The sequence below is a fragment of the Plecotus auritus genome (assembly GCF_963455305.1).
Source record: "Plecotus auritus genome assembly, chromosome: 2".
Lineage (NCBI taxonomy): Eukaryota > Metazoa > Chordata > Mammalia > Chiroptera > Vespertilionidae > Plecotus > Plecotus auritus.
The window spans coordinates 50108751-50134346 of record NC_137771.1 but is presented as its reverse complement, the minus strand read 5'-3'; the positions used below and the strand labels follow the sequence as shown (position 1 = coordinate 50134346).

General features: G+C 44.5%; 1 protein-coding gene across 1 annotated transcript in view; it reads left to right on the top strand.

Moving 5' to 3' along the window:
- The window catches only part of GNG12 (G protein subunit gamma 12), a 121275-nt gene that overhangs the window by 47136 nt on the left and 48543 nt on the right, over positions 1 to 25596 (top strand). The window contains exon 2 of the mRNA XM_080656217.1: positions 8787 to 8839. The gene's annotated coding sequence lies outside the window, so the exon portion shown is untranslated. The remainder of the gene's footprint in view (positions 1 to 8786; positions 8840 to 25596) is intronic.

Below are 25596 nucleotides of genomic sequence, written 5' to 3'. Positions count from 1 at the left end.
CCCTGCAGGCCTGGTTGCTCCCAACTGCCCTCCCCTGCAGGCCTGGTCACCCCCAACTGCCCTCCTCTGCTGGTCTGGTCACCCCTAACTGCTCTCCCCTGCCAGCTTGTGTTCACTTGGGGGCAGACATCTTTGACCACATGGGGGTGGCCATCTTGTGTGTTGGGAGTGATGGTCAATTTGCATATTACCTCTCTATTAGATAGGATTTTTTGAGCATCTCCATGTAGCACGCACAGTTCTCTGATGCTTTGTATAGAAGCTTTTTAATAGAAAATTATGTAGAAATGGTGCTTTGGATAATAATGCATTTCGCACAAACTACATGTCTTTGTTTTACCTCCCAAGCTTCCTTTCAACAAGGAATCCTTTGGTTCAGAGAAAGGACGTGGAATCCAGAGTTCACCAATTTTAGGATTCAGTGACTGTCTAAGTCATCTGGCCTGTCTAGGGCTCAGTACAGTGGGAATTGTCAGACTCTCTGACTCACAAGGTTGCTATGAAAATCAAAGTGGGTGTAATGGACATTAAAAAGCAATCAAAAGCCAAAAATTTGCCAAGAGGCAATATCCTAGCTGGTGAGGTTTATATAAAATACTAGAGGCCCAGAGCATGAAATTCATGCACAGGTAGATTCCCTAGTGGCTGCTGGCTGCTGGCCAGGGCCTCCCTTCCCCAGCTGCTGGCTGGGCCTTCATTCTGTGCCGCCCCCTGGTGGTCAGCATACCACATAGTGAGCAATCGAACTCCCGGTCGGTCAAACTCCCGAGAGGACACTTTGCATATTAGGCTTTTATATATATAGATGGCTGTTGCTTATTGTTTATTAAAGCACTGTGTAAATGAAAAGATTATCTCAAAATTATAAACTATATCTGAAATATTTTCATAGCAAATGCATATGTAAACTCGATTATCATCGCTACAAAGAACTCACTCAGCCCAGCCAGTGTGGCTCAGTGGTTGAGCATCAACCCATGATACAAGAGATCATCGGTTCGATTCCTGGTCAGGGCACATACCTGGGTTGCAGGCTCTATCCCCAGTTAGGGGGCATGCAAGAGGCAGCCGGTTGATGTTTCTCATTGATGTTTCTATCTCTCTATCCCTTTCCCTTCCTCTCTCTAAAAATCAATAGAAAACATATTAAAAAAGAACTCATTCAAATTCAAAAGAAAATTATCAAGATCCTACTACATAAATAAGCAAAGAATATAAACTTATTATTTTTCAAGGTGACAAATCATTAATGAACAAACAGAAAAATCTCTCTCTCCTCCCTAATTATCTTAGAAGCACAAATTAAAACAGCATTAGGAATAGCATTTTGTGGACAAAATGTCAGGGTTTCGGAAATTCTCTATTATTTTATTAGTGGTATTGTTGTTTGTTAAAAGACCCTTTAAAAGCAAAAAAACTAATCCTAGTGTAGGAATTTAGAGAAGCTAGGGAAATAAGTTAAAGGAATGAAAAGAGGTAAAAGCATGAAGATATCTGATGTAATCTTATAATTGACTGTAACTTAAATATTTAGCATTAGGGGAGTGATTTAGTAAATTAACATTTTTCAACATGGAGGACTATTATTAGGCCCTTTAGTAAGTTAGACAATCATCATGAGGATGCATAGAAACACACAACAAATATTTAAAATTTGAAGTAAAATGGAAGAAGAAAATAATAGCCATCCTTTGTGGAGTTTCTTCTGGTGGCACTGCACCAATGCTCTCCCTTGTGCAAAAGGGATTTTACCTTCAGAGGTTTATTGTCCAAAACCTTGCAGCTCATTCATTAAGGAGCCAATATTCAAACCCAGATCTGTCCAGCTCAAATGCCTTCACTAGGTTTACTACCAATAGCACATAACGATGGCCATAGTCATATAAAAACATATGTCTATGGAGGGCTAACAGGCACAAATAGATAGTAGCACTGGTGTGGTGGGAATATGGGTCAATTCCAGAGACGCTTGCTATCCATTTAAAACATTCATTGACAAAAAATAACAACAAAAACCTAACTGTTGTTGCACTTTCAAGAGAAACATATAAAAATATGCTGTGTGTGATATTTCAATTTATTGTTTACTCTTTTTATGTATTCTTTTAAATATTGGCAAAATAGAAATACATGTGTGTGTTTTTTAATTTCTCACCAACTTTGGCATAATCAGGATTACCCCCATACAAACCCCAACCTATCTACAAATTACTTGAGGACATATGCCACTAGCTCCTCAATTAAAAACCAGAACTTGAGATCTCTGGAGCTCTCTGTGGATTGAGGACAGTGACAGATGGAAGAGTTTCTCCAGGTGAACAGCCCAGACCAGCTCTTCCTGACAGAGTCAGTGTCAAGGCAGAGATAATGGGGTGGCACCATTTGGTTAAAGTAGGCCAGTTCACCCACTCAGGGTGTGTCCCTCCCTGGGACAGAAGCCCTTGCACAATGGGGGCAAATGTCCTACTGTCTCTTAGCTTTGGGGCTCAAGACTTGATTTCTGATTCTTGAGCACATACAGGTATCATTACTTTATAAAGTCAGTATCCCTGCCAGCATCTAATACCAGGAAAATTTCTGTGTTGGACTCAACGCACAGGGTATATTACTTTCAATTTAGCCTCACCTTTGCAGAACATGTACCCTTTATGCCTACAATAGGGTCTTTTATACGTTTCAAAGGCCCTTTTATATCTCTTTTGCCCTTTGAGATAACATCATGTCAGAATTTGCAAGTGAAAACATAATAGACCTGACTAGAGCACAGCGGAGATGTCTCCAGAGTGGAAACATTCTCCCACATACTTCTCAGTGCAGCCCATTCGGGGTCGCGCCCTGTTTTGTAGGTGGGGAAATTGAGGCACAGCTCAGTTAAGTGTTGTACTGGAAGTCACTGGTAGTGAAGACACTGGAAGCCAAGCCTATGCATCTAGTACTCAGTCTGCTCTCCTAGAGTGTCTGTGTTGTGTTATTTTCTAGAGGATTAAAATGAGACTGGAAACCACTACGTTCACACAGATCAGAATCCAATCCCCATTCAAAGCGAAAGACCTCCCAGGGCTATATAGTAGTCCCCTTACCCTCAGTTTCACTTTCTGCAGTTTGTCACCTGTGGCCAACTTAAGTCCGAAGATATTAAATGGAGAATTCCAGAAATAAACAGTTCCTAAATTTTAAATTGAGCTTCGTTCTGAGTAGTGTGGTGAAATCTTGCACCGCCCAGGCCCGACCCACTTGGGACGTGAATCGTCCTTTTGTACAGCATAGCCGTGTTGCACACTCCCCATCTGTTAGTCACTTAGGAGCCATCTTAGTTATCAGATCAACTGTCTCACTATTGCAGTGCTTCAAGTAACTTATTGTACTTAACTAATGTCTCACTCACCTCACTTCATCTCATCACGTCAATATTTTATCATCTTACCTCACAAGAGGAAGGCTGAGTATAGTTCAATAAGCTATGGGGGGGAGGGGGCGAAGAGAAGCCACATTTACATAATTTTTATTATATTACAATTGTTCTATTTTATTATTAGTTATTGTTGTCAATCTTTTACTGTGTCAAATTTATAAATTTGTCATTTGTATGTGTATGTATAGGAAAAAAGCATAGTATGTATAGGGTTCAGTACTATACCCAATTTCAGGTGTGTACTGGAAGTCTTGGAATATATCTCCTGCAGATGAGGGGAACTACTGTAATTTTATAATTGCAATAAAGTTTACAGTAATGAAAGTCTAGCAAGTTCTCATGTATGTTCTAGACAAGTCCTGCCCAATAGACTTTATGGCGATGGAAATATTCTATATCCATGCTGTTCAATAAATTAGTGGCTTTTGTTCACTTGAAATGTGGCTCATGCAACTGTGGGGGGATGAGCTTTTAATTGTATTTAACTTAAATTCTCATATGTGCTGATGGCTACTGTATTGGACAGCACGGTTCAACACTTCAATGCTTTCTTGACATTTCTACTTGGAGGTCTCAAAGTTAACACAGTCAAATCAGAATTCTTGATTTTTTTGTCCTTAACCTGTTTCTCCCCAAACAAAGCCATCATCGACCCAATTGCTTGAGCCAAAACCTAGGTGTTATCTCAACCTCTTTCTCTTCCTCATTTCCTGCATCTACTTGATCAGCAGGTCCTGATTATTTTACCTTCAGAACCTCTACTGAACCCACCCACTTCTCTCCATCTCTACTGGTGAACCAAGGCATCATCATATCTCACCTGAGCAATTGAATGGCCTCCAGTGATTGTTGGTTACCAGTGTCCATTCATCACTGTTGCCTCTTCCCGACTCCTCCATACAGCTACCAAAGACACTATCAAATGCTTCAGTAGGTTGCGTCACTCCCTGCTTGTATGGAAACATTTGTGGGACTTTGAATACTTATTTTCTATCCCCCATTACAGTGGGAATTCCCCTATATCAGGAACCTTGTTTACCTCCTTCAATATTGTCTCTCTAGCACCTACAACTCTGCTCAGCACACAATTTGCACTCAGTAAACCTCTCAATAACAATTCAGTGAATATTTATTGTGGAAGAAGATGAGATAGCAAGAGTCAAAATGTGATCTATAACTTGGTTGTTAATAGCTGAGATGATCCTGACATCCATACACATGGAAGTCGATGGTTTCTTTTACATTCTGGATGTAGAAGGAAGGGTGGGCATTGTGACTAATTGCATGTATCTGTGAATTGGGCGGCTGGTCTACAGAACTGATGTACTAGTAATCTCTGCCATGAACTGGAAAGAGCTTTTTTTCTCCCTAGAGGTCTGTGTATGTCCCAGATCTTGAAACTTTTGTCTTTCCCACTGTTAGAGAAAGAGGAGAGTGTCTTCCTACAAGGTCACTTTTTATATTTATCCAAGAGGAGTTTAGATAGTAATGGGAAGAAACATATTGTGGAACTCAGGTGTAGTGAATGGCGAAGTCCTGTCTGGCCAGCAAAAGGAGATTTTCAACATGAGACTGTTGTTTAAAAACAGAATTTGGCATATGCTCATAACTGAGTTATTTGAAACCAAGAAAACCTTAGGAAGCAGGGTTTTGTGTCCTTTTTTCCTTGACTATTGGTTTTTTAAGGGAATATCTTTTCTAGCATTCCTTTATAATGACGAACCAAGGCTTTCAGAAGGCATGCTATTACTTAGATCCATTGATCCATGTGCAAAGCTAAAGCAAGCTGATGAACTAGTTGGAGATATGATCAACTTGGTCAAGCTCTGAGTTGCATTTATTTTCCCTGGTACTGAACAGGCCTGGGAAATGACCATCCCCTCAGCACTGGCTGGATTTAGAAGATGAAGTTAAAGCTTGCTTTGCTAATGTTGATATCAGACTCTTAATCCAGTGGCCGGCAAACTGCGGCTTGCGAGCCACATGCGGCTCTTTGGCCCCTTGAGTATGGCTCTTCCACAAAATCCCACGTGCGAGCACACACATACAGTGCGATTGAAACTTCGTGGCCCATGCGCAGAAGTTGGTTTTTGGCTCTCAAAAGAAATTTCAATCGTACTGTTGATATTTGGCTCTGTTGACTAATGAGTTTGCTGACCACTGTCTTAATCCCAGTGGGTTTTTATCAAGCACGAGTTTATAGCCCTGTCCCCATCCTTCCAATGCAGTCCCAGTGTTTTCCTGTGTGTGCCTTTATTAAGCAACTACTCTGTACCAAAAACCTTGCTAGGTCCTGGAAAGACAAAGATGAGTTAAACATATTCTCAAGTTTCAAATATTCTGCAAAGAAGTGGGCAGAGAGACCAATAAACAAAAACAAACAAAAAAAAACGAAACAGAAGCCACTTGCAGTAACAGAGGGAAATGCAGTAACAATGAGAGCAGAAGGCAGTGGGCAGTTAAGAGTGCAGGCTCTGGAACCACATTGTCTGGGTTCACAATCTCACTCTGTGATTATAAACCGACTTATAAATCGTGTGACCTTAGGCTACTGACTTAACCTCTGTGCTTCAGTTTGCTCACCTGTTAAATGGGGTAATAAAAGCACCTACCCCATATCGTTACTAAGTGGGTTAAAGAAGCACACTAGCACTTGGAACACAGCTCCATAAAAACCAGCCTTTGTTATCATCAGTAGCAGTAGAACATAATTATCGATAGAACTGAGTGAATACTTCCACTACTGCGGAGAAGTTGTCTGTAAGCCAGCCAGGGGAGTTGACAAAGTCTTCCCAGAGAAGGTGACTTTTGAAGATAGGCTAATATTGTCAGGAAAGGACAGGTTTGATAGAAAGAAGAGAATCTGCAAAGCCTTAGAGGAGTGTGAGTGTGGGGCTGTTTATGGTCCTGTTAATAGGTCTGTGTGGATACAGGACAGGGTGCCTGGGGGAGAGCGCCCTGGAAGGGGGCAGGCCTGAGATCACTGGGGCTTTTGAGACTGGGCTAAGGAACTTGGGATTTGATCCTAAAACCGAGAGGAAGCACTGAAGGACGTTCAGCAGGTTCGGCGCTCAGCATGCAAGACTGGGCAGCATCCTCCCTCAGTGGCCTCCGCCTGTGGCCTGCTGATTCTAAGTGTCACTGACCAACCTCCTGCCCTATGATTTGGATAGGGAGTTCCCATATGTGGACCTGATATTTCTCACCAGGTGTGATTTCTTTGGGACCACAGATTAATAATGTGTTTCCTTGATTCCTTTCCACCTGATTCCTCTTCTCTTACTCCCTCCCCCTGCAAAGATAGATATGGGGATGGCTATCTTACCCTTTGGAGAATCGGATGAAAGTGATAGATCCTTCTCTCGGAAAAATCATGAAGACAAGATTTTCCAGAGCCCCCACATTTCCCTTCCCCTGCACACCACCTTGGTCATCCAAATAGGCTCCCAACCCAATGTCACCTTTTGACCCCAGGCCTGCTTGTGGTTTTTGTGTTCTTACCCCAAATTGTTAACTTGCTAGCACATTCACTCTTCCATCTGCCATCACTGCTATTATCTGACCGTATATCATGAGAGCAGCCTTGGATCACTTGGATGTTATAATTAAAACTGAAAGCAATTATCTTATATTGAGCCGTTCAAATTTAATTGCGAGTATGTTGGCTGAGGACATGGGCTCAGGGGAGGATGGGGGCGGGGGAGGGGGTCAGGCTGTGTGGAGAATCCCAGCTCTGTCATGGTCTTATAACTTTGAGTAAGTTCCTTAATCTTTCTGTGCCTCAGTTTCCTCATTACAAAATGGGAATGCTATCATATGCTTCCCTCGTGAAGTTATTGTGAGGATTAATTGTGGTAACATAGGAACACGCCGAGAACAGTTCCTGGCACAGAGCAAGTGCCATATAAGTATTATTACGTTATTATTTCTACTGAAATGACATCATGAGTGGGATAATGTGGATTACTAGGCGCAGGAAAACAGATGAGTAAAATCTCCGTATGCATTTGACTCACTTGCAGCCTTGCCAGTACCTGACGGCCAGGAATAGATTCTCTACGTCTGTACTGTCTGGTGGGGTAGTCACTGGCCCCTGTGACTGTTGAGTACTTGAAGTGTGACTAGCCTGCGTGGAGATGTACTGAGTCTTGAAGATTTAGCATGAAAAAAACAAAGTAAAATGTCTCAAGAATAATTTTTATACTGGTTACGATGAAAAGATATTTTGAATAAATTCGGTTAAATGAAATGTATTATTAAAATAATGTTGCCAGTTTCTTTTGCTTGCTTCCTGTGGCTACTAGATAATACAAAGTTATATGTGTGGCTTGTTTTCTATTTCTACTGAGCAGCAGTGCCTTAGGCCAGTGGTCGGCAAACTCATGAGTCAACAGAGCCAAATATCAACAGTACAACGATTGAAATTTCTTTTGAGAGCCCAATTTTTTAAACTTCTTCTAACGCCACTTCTTCAAAATAGACTCGCCCAGGCCATGGTATTTTGTGGAAGAGCCACACTCAAGGGGCCAAAGAGCCGCATGTGGCTCGCGAGCCGCAGTTTGCCAACCACGGTCTTAGGCTCACCATTATCACTAAAACAACATGTTGTGGTTGCGATAAGGTGGCCACTATTGGAAAGCCTTGCACATGCCTCCCATTGCCATTCAAGTTATATTTAACCGGCCATTTTTTAATTGGTTTCTTCAGGGAGCCATGGCTTGGTCCTAGCACAGTGGTTCTCAACCTTCCTAATGCTGCGACCCTTTAATACAGTTCCTCATGTTGTGGTGACCCCCCACCATAAAATTATTTTTGTTGCTACTTCATAACTGTAATTTTGCTACTGTTATGAATCGTAACGTAAATATCTGTGTTTTCCGATGGTCTTAGGCCCTACAGCAGCGGTTGTCAACCTGTGGGTCACGACCCACAGGTTGAGAACCGCTAGCAGGGTCGCCTAAGACCCTCGGAAAACACAGATATTTACATTACGATTCATAACAGTAGCAAAATTACAGTTATGAAGTAGCAACAAAAATAATTTTGCAGCAGAAGGGGATTGAGGATTGAAGGCAAGAGCACTAACGAGGGAGGTTCCGCTAGCTTGGAGGGGTTTGGATGAAACACTACCATTTATAGTTACACTGGGCTCAGCCTTTCAGCTCTCCCTGAGTGGATGAGAGAGTGCCTTCTCTTCAGGAAGTTGAAATATGTGGGTGAAAAACTCTCCCTCTTCCATCAGGAGCCAGAAAAGGCTTGGCTCATCTTTAACTAAAAGAATAACACTCAACATTATGTCAGTCACTTGGGATCGAAAGCACACCCTTTCCAAATGTGATTTACTTAAGGAGTGTTTTGTTTAATTCTGTTTCAGATTCACTCCTCCACTTGAAACCTGAAAACGGTGGGCCACACACAGTCTGACTGGTAAGTTCTCTTTCATTTTTAAAACAAAGTGACTGTTTGACATTATTTTTGAAATGATATTCACACTTCTAAATTAGATGCATCTCTACCAGTACTATGATTAGATGTCTATTTATTCACACTATTTTTTCTCTCCCTGAAATGATTTAAGAAGTTTTCATGTCTTTAAAAAAAAAAATCAATCCATTTTTCTTTTGCTAAGATCATGGTCAGGGAACAGATCTGTGATTATATGCCAAATACTATTAAAATAAAAAGCTTTTCTTTTGTAATGGAACTATTTCCAGGCCCCTGTTGATGGTCTGCTTGTTTCAAGCAGTATCCACAACAACAGTGTTACTTTAGCCAAGGAATGCAGACAGTCCCTTGCAGTGTGTTGTAATGAAAATTGGCTCACAGCTATAACATATTAACTTTCTTATTGCTCTATTTTTTCTCTAATCTCTCTTTGAACCTGAATGTGATTGTTGTGAGATAAGAGTTCTGGGGTAGAAAACTGCCTTTCGATCTAGGAAAGTAATATACATTTTAAGTGAAAAGGCTTTGGGGGCTTTCATGTGATATCACTCCCTGATATTGTGGCGATCCTGTTATTTGCAGTGTGTAGCAGATAGCTTTTGCCGCATAACATACCATTCCCAAATTTACAGCCAAAAATTTGAGCTGAAACTTACGGACTCAAAATGATAATCATTTCTTCATCCCACAATTCTGTAGATCAGTGATTTGGGCTGGGCTCAGCTGTGTCATTCTTTTGGTTTCAGGTGGGACTCATTTATATGTCTGTCCTTGACCAGAATTGAACCTGGGGACCCTTCAGTCCACCAGCCAGTGCTCTATCCACTGAGCCAAACCAGCTAGGGCCCAAGGAGCATTCATAATTGGCTCAGTTCAGATTTCTTGCCTGAATCAACTTAGCCAGAAGTAGGTAGTAGATAATAATCAATACCTGTTTGGCCATGCCTTGTTCATGTGCTCCTTGAGAGAAGGTGAATACCACCAGAATCACATGGAATGAGGTCCCTTATTTAAAAAGATAGATTATTTTATTTTATTTTTATTTTTTTTACTAGAAGAAGGAAGGAAAGATAAAATTTCTAGGTACCAGAGTCCACTGATTTAGAAATTCTTAATTTGGGGTCCACTAACCTTGAAAGGTTTAAACTTAGATTCAGCATCAATTACATTGCCTACCCATTGCAAATTTGGTGTCATGATCGAGACTATAGCCACAGTGAGCATTCAGAGAGAATGAGGATAAATGGCTCCACTGCGGGTAGATAGCTTTTGAGCTGAGGACCCCAGGACCCACAGGAGTGGATATTAACCTGGAAACAATGAATGGTCTTCAGTGGGTCTATAATCCATGGAATGAGTCAATGCATGGGTTTCTATAATTATTACTAGAGGCCCAGTGCATGAAATTCGTGCATCGGGGGGGGGGGTGTCCCTCAGCCCAGCCTGTACCCTCTCCAATCTGGGACCCCTTGAGGGATGTCCGGTAGGATCGGGCCTAAACGGGCAGTCGGACATCCCTCTCACAATCCAGGACTGCTGGCTCCCAACTGCTTGCCTGCCTGCCTTCCTGATTGCCCCTAACCGCTTCTGTCTGCCAGCCTGATTACCCCCTAACCACTCCCCTGCCAGCCTGATTGATGCCTAACTGCTCCCCTACCAGCCTGATTGCCCCTAACTGCCCTCCCCTGCAGGCCTGGTCACCCCTAACTGCCCTCCCCTGCAGACCTGGTTCTCCCCACAACTGCTCTACCCTGTAGGCCTAGGTCCCCCCCCCAACTGCCCTTCCCTGCAGGCCCGGTCGCCCCCAACTTCCCTCCTCTGCCGGCCTGGTCACCCCTAACTGCTCTCCCCTGCAGGCCTGGTCCCTCCCAACTGCCCTCCCCTGCTGGCCATCTTGTGGCAGCCATATTGTGTCCACATGGGGGCAGGATCTTTGGCCACATGGGGGCAGCCATCTTGTGTGTTGGAGTGACAGTTAATTTGCATATTACTATTTTATTATATAGGATAGAGGCCTGGTACATGGTTGGGGGCCAGCTGGTTTGCCCTGAAGGGTGTCCTGGATCAGGGTGGGGGTTCCCTTGGGGTGTGGGGCAGCCTGGGCGAGGGGCCTGTGGTGGTTTGTAGGCTGGCCACGCCCCCTGGTGACCCAAGTGGAGACCCTGGTATCTGGGATTTATTTATCTTCTATAATTGAAACTTTGTAGCCTTCAGCAGAGGCCAGGGCAGGCCGGGAACTTGGCTTCCTCCATCGCCGGGGAAACCCAAGCCTCTTGCTCGCTCCGTGGCCGCAGCCATCTTGGTTGGGTTAATTTGCATAATCGATCCTGATTGGCTGGTGGGCGTGGCTTGTGGGTGTAGTGGAGGTATAGTCAATTTGCATATTACTCTTTTATTAGACAGAATTATTTATTTTTTTACTGGAGAAAAGGATCATGCTTCCATCATTTCTCATAGGATTCCATGGTCCCTTACTGCTTAAAAGCCATTGCTTCAGACTTAGTTGAATTGTTTTAGATTTGGCTGGTGTAATTTTATGTGTTCATTTCTTGTCCTGGCTCAACTGGTGAAGTTTAGCGTCCATGATAAACATAGCTCCTTATGGAGCAGAGACAGTGATGTCAGTGGCTGAGTATGTTGCATTAAATTACATGTTGAGGTTTTTAGGTATATATGTCAACTCTGCGCAGTTGTAGTTGTCATGTACCTAATGCTTACTTTGGTGCCAGGCTCGGTGCTAAGTGCTTTACGTGCATTATGGAACTATATACTTAATACACATAACTATAATTCTGTGAACCTCGGGTGTGTGTATATACCACCTGCTGGAACCAACTCCTTCCAGCTGCCTCTCTGGAAACACCGGATACAGACTCTAAGTTTCTCTTTTTCTTTATGTCTGCTGTTGTGGGTCCACCTGTCCCCACCTTCCCACCTCCAGATGATAGAGTCATAGAATCTCAGAGTTGGAAGTGACCACTAAGATCATGAAATGCAGTGGTTTTTGGACTCTGCTCTTTGGTTTTGTAGCTTAAGGACACCTGAGAAAGCGAAGCAGGACCCAAGCCCCTGCCCTGCTTTGGTCACAACTGTCTGCTGAAATCCACTCACCTGGGACAATAAAAGAGTTCAGGGTTAGAGGTCAGACATGAGGCTGAGTCCAGGCTACTGCTTTACTTACCTTCCTGTGTGACTGGGAAAACTGCCTAACGTCTCTGAGCCACAGTTTCCTCATTTGAAAAGGGGATAATAATACCGGCCTCATGGATCTGCTAGGGGGACTGAATGACGTAAGAAGGTCTGTAAAGATCTTCACCTGTGCCTCACACATAGTGCTTAGTGAATGTTAGTTGTCACTAGCACATGGCACAGTGTGACTTGTGGCACATAACTAAGACGCAGCTTTATTCTTGTCTCACACTGTTCCTCTAAAATTTATTCAAGGGGCTGTGTTTTTCCCTCGTTTCCTGATAAAAACTTGGTCAGGCCTATGACTTTTCTGGTTACTCTTAGGTAATGAAAAGTCCTAAGGCCACTTTAAGTCACAAACACACATACACACTTTGGAACCTGGAAATGCTCACTGTACTCTAGGGACAGTCAGTATTCATTCCAAGAGGAGATTTTCCTCCATCTTGCCAGTGAGGTCCCCCTCCTCCAGCTGCCCACCCACCGCCCCAGGCCTCCCCGGGTCTGCAGACAGAGAGAGAGAGAAAGTTCTTACCTGACTGCTCCTGTCCCGCCTTGCACTGGGTTCTCTGAGCCTGGCTAATAGGGAAGGCACTCTGCTCTCTTGGCTGCTTCCGTGGCTTTCTCAAGGACCCCACTGGAACTTTCCATCCGGGATCTCCCAGGACTCGGGCAGCGCCTCTCCTCTGCGGCTGCTATGTCTGCCAGCAGCTTCTGGCTTCCATTCAGATGTTCTCTTTGGGGGCCTCTCACCCTCAGGCTGAAGCCCTCTTGGGTAGAACCTGTGTTTAAAGACCCCCCCCACAGGCTGGCATTCCTGATGCCCAGAGTTCATATTCCTTTAACCACCCGCCCCCATGAGGGGAGGGGACAAGCAGTCACTCTGTCCTCTCTCGCCTTTGACTAGGCCACTTTGCCCCCTCCCTCCCCAGCTCACACTTGCTTTCTCAAGAGGTGTCACATACCAGTCCCCACACTCTAGGAGGCACATACTAAGCCCTCCAGATGTTGCCTTTGAAACCCTCTCTCCAGACTTGAGCTGAAAGGCTGACCCCCTCCACCTACCCACCTTTGGGAGGCCAGAATCTGAGCATTTCTGAGGGATCTGCCTCAAAATGCCCCATCACTTTCCACTGTCCTGAGCCTGTTTATATTCTCCTTCTGGGTCTTTTCTGCCAGCTAGGCCAACTGCTTTAAAATTTACACATAATGGTCTGGCCCCTTGCTTTGGAATTTCCCATCTGTTGACTCTTGATGCCGCCTGGAAACTTCCACTTGAGGCTCTTGTTATAGTAACTGTAATTCCCCAGTTCAAGGCACTCCTCTTCAGCCTCCATACAAGCTGTCCTTCAACCTGTGCTTGAAGTCTGTCCAGGAGGGGGACTCCCTCCTGAGCATCCCATTCGGATACCCGGATAACTTGCAATTGTTGGAAAGATGTTGCTGCTGTGAAGCTAGGCCTGGCTCCTGGTAACGACCCCATGAATGGGGTCTGAGGAAATCTGCCTAGGTGGGAGAGATTCTGAGTGGCGGCCAGGCTTTCACTGACACCCTGGTCTCCAAAACCACAGAGAGGCCTTGGACCTTGTCTCTGGGTGGGTTTTCTCCACCGTCACACCGAAGTACACTTGACAATAACCCCAAGAGGAAGCTGGTATTTGGAAACATTGTGCTCAGTGACCATTTTTCATGCTCATGACATAGTGTCTCTTGATCTGAGAGCTGATTTCATGCTTCATGGGGATATGTTAATCAGGGCTCCATCCAGAGCTTATGAACTCTGCAAAATCAAGCCTTGTAGCATGTCCCCCTTCCCCCTCCCCCCCCCCCCCCGACCTCCAAAGACACCCCGGGTGGCTTGGTTGGTTGGAGTGTCATCCCATATACCAAAAAGATTGTGGGCTTGATTCCTGGTCAGGCACATACCTCGGTTGCAGGTTCGATCCTAGGTATCAGGGTGCTTATGGGAGGCAACTGATCGATGTTTTTCTCTCACATTGATGTTTCTCCTTCTCTCTCTCTCTCTCTCTCTCTCTCTCTCTCTCTCTCTCTCTCAAATCAATAAACATATCCTCAGGTGAGGATTTAAAAATATATATGTAATTTTTTTTTTAAAAAAAAAAAAGGAAGGGCAGCAGTGGAGCCACTCCCATCGGTTGGTCAACAAGTGTTTATTGAACATCTGCTATGTAACTGGGGCAGGGTGAGAGGGAGCAGAACCGAAGGGAGACTCTGGGCCACTGACCACCTGCATGGCTCCCCAGCTCCTTAGCTGAGCCTCAGGACCTCACGCCGGCATTGTGTGGACAAGGGAAACCTCTTACCAACACGCTCCTCCACCCGCAGGGCCAGCGGCAGAGCAATGCCAGTATGGAGCTTAGGCTTTAGGGCCTTTCGGTGCCAAGGACCCCTCCGGAGCCCTGTAGCTAATGTGATGGTCCTAAATTTTGTATTCTTTTCCTAAAGAATTATATAAGGCTCAGGGCCCACAAACACTGGATCTGTCCCTGGGCCAGGGAGAATTGTCACCCTCTGTGGGTCTTCCCCTGAGCTCAGTTTCACCATCACCAAGACACTAAAACTCCCTCTCCCTCAGGAACAGGCTTTGCCCCTGTGTTTGTCTCTTCTGCACCTGAACCTGAGTTCCCCCTGGGAGCTCCTAACCCTTTAAGTAAGTGAGGGGGAGGGAGGCGCATTGAGGAATTACTGTCTGGGGTCCTTCCTGGCCACCAGACACCCTCCACAGAGTGGAAAGGTCCCACCATCCCTGCAGGAAGGCGGGGAGGTGTTCTCAGACCTCCAGACTTTGTGGTTGATCCGAGGGAGCCCTTGCAAAGGAGCTGGTGGGAGGGAGCCAGGCCTCCCTGCATGAGGGCGTTATCAGCTGTCCAATATAGGCCCCGTGAAAAGTTCTCCAAAGAAAGAAAAAAGAAGAGTATCCTTGAAGCTATGTCAGTTTTGGCAAAACCATAATCCTGATCTCAAGTTGTAGGAGAATGGGCCAGCCAATCTAGAACTGTGCTGATGAAGTGTTCTGCTTACTCTTGGCCCTTAATCATGGCTCTTCCCTCTCATTCCACATAAGGCCTGGAGTGCTTTCTAATCAGCCAGGATTCAGTATATTGAGAAGGAGTGGGAGAAGGGAAAGGCCTTTTTATACGTGAATATCTTTCTAACACTATGTGAAAATCCAAGTTTGAAAATAATTTCCCTTTTCAGCGAAATGCTGGCCAACTTCGCCCCCTGGAGGAGAAATGGAGAATTGTTTAAAATGAGCCCTGTAGGGCAAGTATGTCAAACTCAAAGGCTAACACGGGCCAAATAAACAAGGTTTAACTTTATGTGGGCAGCAAAAAAAACCCTTCAATTTTCATAGAAACGTAGGCTTATTTTGATAGAGACATGACCGAGTATTTAGGTTGTATTGTGTTTTCTATAATAAGTGCTTTCATATTGAAAATCTGTCTTTTGTTCACCAAGGGGTCGTTCATTCGTGTCTCTGAATGAATGTTTGTCACCCTCCTTGTTTCAGATCTCCATCTCCCAAGTGGAGGAACAGTCCTGGCATTTATATTAGTGATGCTCATAATAGTGTTTTGGTTTTGTTCGTTTTTTTTTCTTTCTCTGCTCAGCAACCCTGAGCTGTACTACAGGAAATAGCATGTTAAAAGGGTGTTAACATCAGATTGCCTATTTGGGGCTGTTTTTCCTCAAAAGAAGGATGTGAAAAGAGTGTACAAACACCTTTTGAGTTATTGTGATTTCTTTTTCAATATTTGACAGAGGCGTCTAATGCTTATTGGTCATATTTTTATAAATTTGTGTCTATTTTAATTTGTCATTTCATGTAATTTTTATGTAAGAAAACATTTTTTGACAGTACTATCTGTTTGCTTTTTCCCTGGTGTATAGAAATAAACTGTCCTAAGCACTAAACAAGCATTATTAAGGGGGAGGGGTGCATATATTTGCTGCAGGATTCCTTCCTGGGAGAGTTCTCTGGTATCTGGCATCCTGATTCACTCTGACAAAGCCCAGAGGAGGGAATGGGCCGGGGGACCTGGCATTCCTGCTGATCCAGTCTCAGTTCACGGCACAGGCTGGTTCCTCTTCTTTCTGAACATCCACCCTCCTTGCCCGTGGCTGCAGCCACCACCCCTGTTATTTGGAGGAGAACACACACACGGACCTCTCTCTCTTCTGGGGCATCTGTCCCCTTTCCTGCTGAAAGTGGCCATGAATCTAATGTGAGACGGCCTGGTTCATTAATGATTCCTTGATGTCCAGGTAATTGCAAGGCTGAGCAACACAGAATGGTTTGCGAGTTCCCTCTAATTTCAGAGCATTTGCAAGCTTTGGTTACTATTCACAGATTGCAACACGCTGGAGTTGAGACTGCTGACTGGACAGACAGACAGGGAAAAGAAGGGCGGGCTTTAGAAATGGTTGTTGAGATAGGGCAGGGTAGGGGGTTATATTTTTAGTAAAGGGCAATGTGTTGTAGACATTTTGAAGGAATTCTGTGGTAAGCACTGTGAGATGGAACTGGAGAGGTTCCGTGATTTCTCCCTTGCTCCCAGCTGCAGCCACCTCGGTCCTCTTTCGCAAAGTACCAGGCTCTTGTCTGTCTCCACCTGGAGCACCTCCTCCAGTGACTTGTCACTGGGATATTTCATAGCCCTTAGCACCAACTGTATTGTATTGTTTATTTCTTTACATGAGAGCTTGATGTCAGCATCCAGAAAAATACTGGCACAAAGCAGATTCTCAGTGGATATTGCTGACTGAATGAAGGTACAAACACAGGAACGAATGTATTCGGTGTTGTGGGAGGAACAATGACCTGCATACCCATGCTTTAAACAGGGGTGGGGAACCTTTTATCTGCCAAGGGCCACTTGGCTATTTATAACATCATTTGAGGGCCATACAAAATTATCATCTTAAAAATTAGCCTGCTATATTTGGTCAAACTTAAAAAAAATTTTTATATACATATATATATATAATTTCAGAGAGGAAGGGAGAAGGAGAGAGAGATAGAAACATCAGTGATGAGAGAATCATTGATCAGCTGCCTCCTGCATGTCCCCTACTGGGGATTGAGCATATGCCCTGACCAGGAACTGAACTGTGACCTCCTGGTTCATAAGTCAGTCGATGCTCAACCACTGAGCCACGTGGCTGGGCTTTGGTCAAACATTTAATTAACTCACCCTAATGCCTTGGCAGGGCCAGTCCAAATGATTGCATGGGCCTTGTACAGCTCTTGGGATGGACATTCCCCACCCCTGCTTTAAGATGAAGTTGACTAACACAGCAATGCAATATTATTTTTTGTCTTTCTGAGTCGAAATATATCTTACAACATGCCAGTATGCAAGGCCAGTTAGCCTGAGGGGGAGTAGACACATCAGTGTGGGAGCACAAATGGACAGGAGCATTTTTGTTTTTTTGGTAATCTTCACGGAGAACATTTTTCAATTGATTTTTAGAGATAGTAGAAGGAAGGGGGAGAGACAAAGAGAGAAACATCGATGTGAAAGAGAGACATGCATATCAATTGGTTGTCTCCCGCAAGTACCTGGACCAGGGCCAGGGATGGAGCCTGCAACCAAGGTACATGCCCTCGGCCGGAATCGAACCTGCAACCCTTCAATCCGAGGGCCGCTGCTCTGTCCACTGAGCCAAACCGCCTAGGGCTGGACAGGACCTTTAAAAAAAAAAAAAAGTTATTTAGCCCTAGCCGATTTGGCTCAATGGATACAGCATCAGCCTGCAGACCAAAGAGTCCCAGGTTCGATTCCGGTCAAGGGCACGTACCTTGGTTGCAGGCTCCTCCCCGGCCCAGGCCCTGGTCAGGGCTCATGCAGGAGGCAACCAATCAGTGTGTTTTTCTCACATTGATGTTTCTCGCTGACTTTCCCTCTCTCTTCCACTTTCCCTAAAAATCAGTGGAAAAATATCCTCGGATGAGGATTAACAACAGCAAAAAAAGTTATCTATCAACAGCCTTAAAATATTTTTTAATGCCACAAATAAATCATTAATGTAGAAATTAATAAAAGCCAATAAATAGTTGGTAGGAAGAGAGAGAAAGCTTCATTTTGGAATTATAACAAAATGATAAAACAGCCCAAGATTTTACATTAAGGGAATGTTGACAAACCCAAATTGAGGGGCAGGCCACAAAATAATTGATCTTTACTCTTTAAAAAATCGATGTCATGAACTACAAAGACTCAAGAACCATCCCTGATGAAAGGAAACTAAAGAGATAGGACAATTCAATGCAGTGTAGAACTTTGGATTTTCTTTCGCTGTAAAGGACGTTCTGCAAGCAGTAGGAGGTGCTTCCTTTGGCTCTGGAGCTGAAATTCCTTACTTTACTTGCCAGTTCTTTGGATAGTTGCTGAAATTTGAATAAGGTTGTAGATTAGATAATAGTAGTGTGTTAATTGTAGTGTGGTTGTGTAAGAGAACTTATCTATAGAAAATACATTGAAGTATTTAGGGATAAAGCAACATTCTCTCTCTCTCTCTCTCTCTGAAGGGTATCAGAGAATTCTTTGTATTATTCCTGTAACTTCTCTCAAAAGTCTGAGATTATGTAATACATGGTGCTTATGAAGAATTTGTAATCACATAGAGAAGGAGAAGAATATGAAATGGTATAATAGTGTGTGATTTCAGTGACTTTAAAAAACTCATGGACAAAAAGAATAGGTACAATATGATGCTTCTTAATTGACATTACTATGTGTTTTTTATAGATATAAGTGTGTGTGTAAATACTTAGTATGTTCTATAAAAAGATGGACCTTTTTAGGACAAGATCAAACAGGACTTTAGTCTCACTTCTAATGTTTCACTATTCACAAAGAGCAGGTATTTATGTGATTTGTCTAATATTCTAATTAAAAATTATTAAATATTAAACAAAACCAAAAAAGAACAAAAACTCATGGACAAAAGATTAAAAGGAAATATAGCAAGATGTTAACTTTTATCTCTTATCTGAGTTAATATATTTTATGCATTTTTTCTAAATAACATTTCTTGAAAAATTAGGAGGAAAAAAAAATCTAAGTGAAGATGCAGCTTTCTCTCAAAGAATATCTGAGTGAAATTGCTCTTTGTGTCTTTACACATGCACCTCATTCTGTTAAAAGGATATGTGTATATACACATACATATATACACATGCACACGCATACACACATCTAGATATACATATACACACATGCACTTATACACACACACAAACATTTTTAAACATTTGCTTTCTTTAATGGTATTTTGAGGGAAATCCTATATTGGGCAGGAGTTTAAACCAGGTGACCTTGGAAGCTGAAATTCCTTGCTTTACTTGCCAGTTCTTTGGAAGTCAGCACCTTTGCAGTCCGTACATGGTGCTGGGTACTGAATACATAAGGATGGAGGAGCCACCCGCTCCATTTTCTAAAAACGTCCCTGTGCACAGATAAACCTGTGATTACCATCCTGTGCTAGGTACTAGGAGAGTGTAGATGTTCTATGAAAGTCTAGCTTAACTGGGTGGCCAGGGTGACGGTCAGGCAAGGCGAGCATTGATCTCTAGACCTAGAAAGCCAGATGAGATCTGGCCAGAGAAGGGTAGCAAAGCATGCTGGGCTGAGTGTTCCAACGTGTCTGGCAGATGTTCTCACTGTGGCCCATGCAGTATCATCCTGGAGACCTGGCTTGGAGGCCAGTCTTCACAAGACCTGGGGGGCTCCAGAGCCTGCAGGGCCTGCTTTCCCAGGTGGAGAGGGCCTTGGGTACACGGTCTTGCTGCAAGCAGGAGGAGGTGCTTCCTGTGGCTCTGGAGCAAGGCTTCCAGCCCTGAACTCAATCCTCCATTTGCAAAATCGCTGAAGGCACGCACCATGGAAAGGGATGTTGCCTGGTTATCCCCAGGGAGGACAGAATGAAGAGTGATGTACTCAGTGGAACTGCTGGAACGTGCTTTATTCATTTGGAATAAGAAATAAAGCCAAAGGGTTGGCTTTGGCACTGGGCCTTTGCAGGCTCTGTCGCTGTGTCTGGAGTCCCAACATTACCCCAAAGCAGTGTTGTTAAGAAATGTGCTCCCTCTTTTCCATCATTTGCCTGGGCCCATCCTCCATTCAGGTCATGAGAGCCCAAGAACACCAGTGCATAAGTATTTGTAACCCACCACATAACTAAGTAAGCCGACATAAAACAGTGCTTAGGAATCCTACAGCTGGGTTCCGGTTGAAAGCATCTCCATTTATCTTGGGACCTTTTCTTTTCTGTTTTAACCATTTTAGAGCTTGATATTTTACTCAGGTATTATTTCTATTTTGAAGATATCGCATAGGTTGTTAGGAGGATTGCAGGAGCTGATACAAATTCAGGGCCTGGCACATAGCGAGCATTCGCTAACTCCCAGTTATTATTCCTGAAGACTAGCAGTGTCTGCGGGATGAGCACTGGCTCTTGGCCAGGAGACCTAGCTTCTCATTACAACTCTATCTCTTAAATCCTTGAAGTAAAGAGAAGCTGAGCTGGGAAGAGGCCTTAGAAATCTCTCAGCATCTAATCCAACCACCTCCTTTTCAGAAAGGTATGAGTTTATTACGTATAGCTTAAATGTTTTCCAACTCATTTGTCGAGCTGGAGTAATAACCACATCCCCATCCTATGATTGTTGCAAGGATTACAAGCCAGTGTCTCTCAAGCTCTTGGCACAGTAAGTATCTGGCAGCAGAGTGAGTCCTTAATTCGTATTCAGTGGTGTTGTTATTGTGGACTCCCTGTAATTATCTTCATCACCCATTTGACTGTGAAGAGAGAGACCTGCTCTCCTTGCTTATCATTATGTCCCCGCCACCTGGCATAGTGACTGGATCACAGGAGGTGCTCCGTCAATGTGTTTTGAATGGTTGAAGGAAGTGTCTTGCTGAGGGTAGAATTTACTTAAAGTCTGCAACCCAAGTCCTAACTCTGAGGTCCAGGTTTTCCACACTGTTGCACGTCAGCTTCCTTCTCTCTCTGACTTTAGGTAACTTGCTTCATTTCCCTGGGCTTCAGTTTCTTTACTTTGGACGTGCCTTCCTGTTCTGAGCACTGTGTGCTTTGGCCCACCAGCTTTTTGAGAAGACACATGCGTGTGCTTTGCTGGCCACTAGGTGGCATGGTTGGCCAAATATCAGCGAAAGCAAAAAAAAAAGGGGGGGGGGAAGGGGTGCATAGCATTGAACTAATAGTGGGAGTGGTCTTATCCTTGGAAAATAGTTGCACTTGGAGTTTACCTTGGGGAGGCAGCGCTCCCAGGATTTGTGTGCATGTTCTTTGGAGCCAAGTGTGGGATTAGATCCCATGGCTCTCAGACCTTGGAACTTCCTGGGGGCCTTGTTATAGTGATGTCATGCATTAGTGATGTCAGGCATCGAACATGCTCAGCACTTGGCCAGGATGGAGGAAGAGCTCTCTAAGGTTAGCAGCTATGAGAGCTGCTTCTGGTATAAAGTAAAATGCCATGTTTTTGTTCCCTGCCAAGTCAAGTGGACTTGCTCCCTGTTTTATTATAAAGCCAGAATTTAAATATTGCCGAAGTGAGCACTACAAAGCCAGGATTTTAAATAGCCCCTTAAATGGCAGAATGGATGACATATCAGTAGCAGATTAAAGGGAAGCCTGGACTATTTGGAGGGACAGCAGAACTCTTGGGAGAGTCACTGTGGAGTTTAATGAGCCCGAAGCCGAGTGTTTTGTGCATAACTGGGTGGCAGGGGGTGATGAGAGCATAGTCACAAAATGGTCTTGGCTGAAATTGTTCAAAGAAAGAATTTCTTTGTTGCACGGACCATCATTCAGATCAGAGTGTCTTGTTTTAAAGTAATTTGGGGAGAATCTAGGAATAACAATAATTAGCATTTATTGCATATTTGCTATGTGTAACTTATTATGCTAAACATACACATGCATTATTCTATTTAATCCTCACAACAATCCTCTGAGGTAGGTTTGGTTGTTATGCCCATTTTATAGATGAGGAAATTGAGGTGCAGAAAGGTTATAATAACAGCCAACAAATACTGCATGCTTACTAAAAGTCAGGCATCATTTATTCTAAGATGTTTAAGTATCATTCTCACAATCACCCTATAAGGTAGATACTATTATTGCCTTCATTTTACAAATGAGGAAACGGAGTCACAGAGAGGTTATGTAGCTTTTTTAAGGTTACACGAGGACTGATTAGAATAGTCTGAACACTAACTCTGGCCCACCTGATTGCCAAGTTCCTTTTTTTTTTTCACCACTGTACTATGCTGCCTCCCACAATACTTTGTATGTATACAGTAGGTACTTGATAAGAGTTTATTGAGTTGAGTAGCTCTCACACTGTAAGCAACGTGGAGAAGAATCTGTAAGGAAGAATGATACAGGTCTTCATAGTCCTACCCTCACTTGCACTGGCCTGGCCTTCATTAATGTTACGGGTTACGTATGCTGCTCCCCATGCTAACTTTTTGTTGCAATAAGATACTCTTCCATTGGAACAGTCAGAAAAAGGCTGTCACCATGGCAGATATTTTCAAGAAACACTTCCACGGGAAGGAGCCACTAATTTTATTTGTTTCACATTTTTCTGGCAGACATGTCTTGGGTTTGTTTGTTCTGGGATAGTGGTGTCCAGCCCCGTCTCTTATCCTCTAAAAGCCAGGCCCGGAGGGTTGCCAGCGTGTCCAGCCAGCCCTCGGTATTGCACCATCAGTGTGTGCTCTGACATGCACAGGGCACAGCACACCTCCCAAGCCTCAGGTGAGCACGCTCCCCAGTCCTGAGGCCAGGCCGAAGCCAGAGCCGAGGGCACCTGCTACCCCGTAAGCGAACTGGCTGTCGCTACCAAACAATAATTTTTAGTCATTATGGTGCTGATGGGGTGTGAGGAAGGAAGGAAGGGCCCGGGCCACATTAATCATTCTGCAGGTGTAATAATTCAGTCCCAGGGGTTGGTTCCTTGTGTGTTCATGTGTCACTGCGTTAGGAGACCCAAATGAAGTCAGACACAGACTTTTTCCTCAGACCTGTGTCTGAGACTTGCTTTCGTAACCATCTGTCCCTTGCTGCTCTTTCTCTCCGAGTGCACTGAGCCACCTTGATCTTCCTCAAGTAGGAAAGGCTCCTACTAGTCATTGCATCTTTAGTCCTACTGCTTGTCACCTTCTGGCCTGCTGGTCCTGTGCTCACCTTCCCAGGATGCAGCGGGAAGTGGGATCATGTTTGCTCTGTCATTGAGAGAGCTAGTGGGCACCTGCGAGACGATAGGCCAGAGGAGATTCTGGCCCATGTGGGTTTTTCTCTCTCCTAACTACTTAGAACAGGGCTTCCTACCTGTTTCCTCAAAGGAGCACACATAAAACCTTAGAATGCTCAGACCACTGTGTAGGGGCTAGTGCCTGAGGCCTGAGGCTTCAGATAGCCAGTTCCTGCCTGGCCACCTGGGGCTGAGGCACACCTCCACCTCAACCAGGGGAACTGGTTGAGAAGCTCTGAACCTCAAAGTGAAGGTTACCCCTGCAGTTAGTTATCGAGCACCCTTTTCATCAAACCCTTCTGTTGCCCAAAGTTGGAACTCCCGAGTAGGTGTTGATTTTAGAGATTTTAAGATTCAGATTGTTTGTGGGACTTGTGGGAAAAACTGAGGGTCAAGCAGGCTTGAGCGGGGTCACAAAGGAAGCAGTGGCAAGGTTGGGACCAGAACTGTCCATGTACACGCATAACTATGGGAAAGGAGGGAATAAGGAAGCAGGACTTCATATCACACACGTGCACATGTGCACACACATATGCACATGCAAACACACTCTGGGTTCAGCAGACCCATTCTGCTTCTCTTAAAGTATCAGATTTTCATATTTCATTCTAACAACCCAATAGAAATTTTAAAGCTCTGCCCTGGACCTTGCGGCCTCCAGCTCCCCATCCCGAACCCAGAAGGTGGGAGGCTGATGGCCAGAGCTGCCATCCTTTGAGCTACAGCCACAGCACCATAAGCTCTTGGGGATCCACATTCGACCTGTTTCTGTCCCGAGAGGTCTCTGGTACTCCGCAGTGAATGACTGCAGCAGCCTCCCGGCCAATGCTCCTGGCTCCACGCTGGTCGCTACTATCCCAGAATGCAGCCTGAGTGGGCTTGTTACAAACAAGTCTGATCACACTACAGCTTTTCTTCTTTCTTTTTCTTTTTTAAAATATGTTTTTGTTGATTTCAGAGAGGAAGGGAGAGGGAGAAAGAGAAACATCAATGACAAGAGAGAATCATTGATTGGCTGCCTCCTGCACGCCCCCTACTGGGGATTGGAGCTCACAACTTGGGCATGTGGCCTTGACCGGGATTTGAACTGTGACCTCCTGGTATATGGGTCGATGCTCAACCAACTGAGCCACATTGGCCGGGCGTCCTTTTTTGTCTTTCTTTGTCCCCTTCGCCCCGGATTAATTAACTTTGCCTCTGTGTTCCGATACAGCATAGATGTGCCTCTGGGAGGTCTTCCCAGCCCACCGACTGCAGCGTGGGCCTCCTATTGCACTCTCCACTGAGTTCTTATAGCACCACACTGTTTTGAAGTTGTCTGTCTTGCTCCTCCCCTCCCTCCCCGCCCCCAGCCTCCCCAGATGCTAAGCCCTTGAGGACAGTGGGCCTGTCTTACCTGTTGGAGCCCCAGGGCCTGGCACAGCAGCATGGATGCTCATTGTGCACTCACCCGGCAGCTGTGCTGCTCGGACTTTAGATTTGGCCTCTTTCTGCAGTGCCTCGCTCTGCTTGTTGTTCTGCTGGAAAGCCTTCACATCGTGGCCGTATCAAGGCTCTCGTATAAACAAACAAAACTTAACCACTAGTGATGTCCCAAGACCAGGATATATTTAGCACAATTTGCTGATAATTACTGTTCATCATTATGACCCTAGGACACTATAAAAGTCTTAAGTGCCCTTGACTCATCAGAGACTCAATTATTCATTTGGCAAACACTTTGAGTATCCACTCTGTACAAAGCATGTGGTCGGTACTATAAGGTGCAGAGAGGAAGGGGGAGGGGGCTACTGAGAGGTAGGCTAGAGCGCCTGCCACGGAGGGAAACATAAAAAAAAAATCTTCCATTGCTTAGAGGAGAGCAAGCCCTCTCGGAGTTTGCTTGTAGTGGAGAAGACCCACAAGCACACTCGTTGTTCTAATGGAAGAAATACAGGTGCTATGGGAGCACAGCAGGAAGGCTTCTTGGAGGAAGTGACATCTAAATTGTGGAAGAAGTCAGGTGTTGTTTTTTATCAGAAAGTCACTCCGGCTGCGAGTGAGGGACTGGCAGGGATTCTGACAGAAGGTAGACCAGCTAGGAAGCTGTCGCAATGTTGCAGTAATAAGTGGGGAGCTGCTTATAGTCTCAACTAGGGTGGTGGCAAGCACTGCAGGTGGTGGCAAGTCTATGGGTAAAAATATAGACTCATTTGAGAAATATTGCGGAGGTAGAGGGAGCAGGACTAGGAGGCAGAAAAGG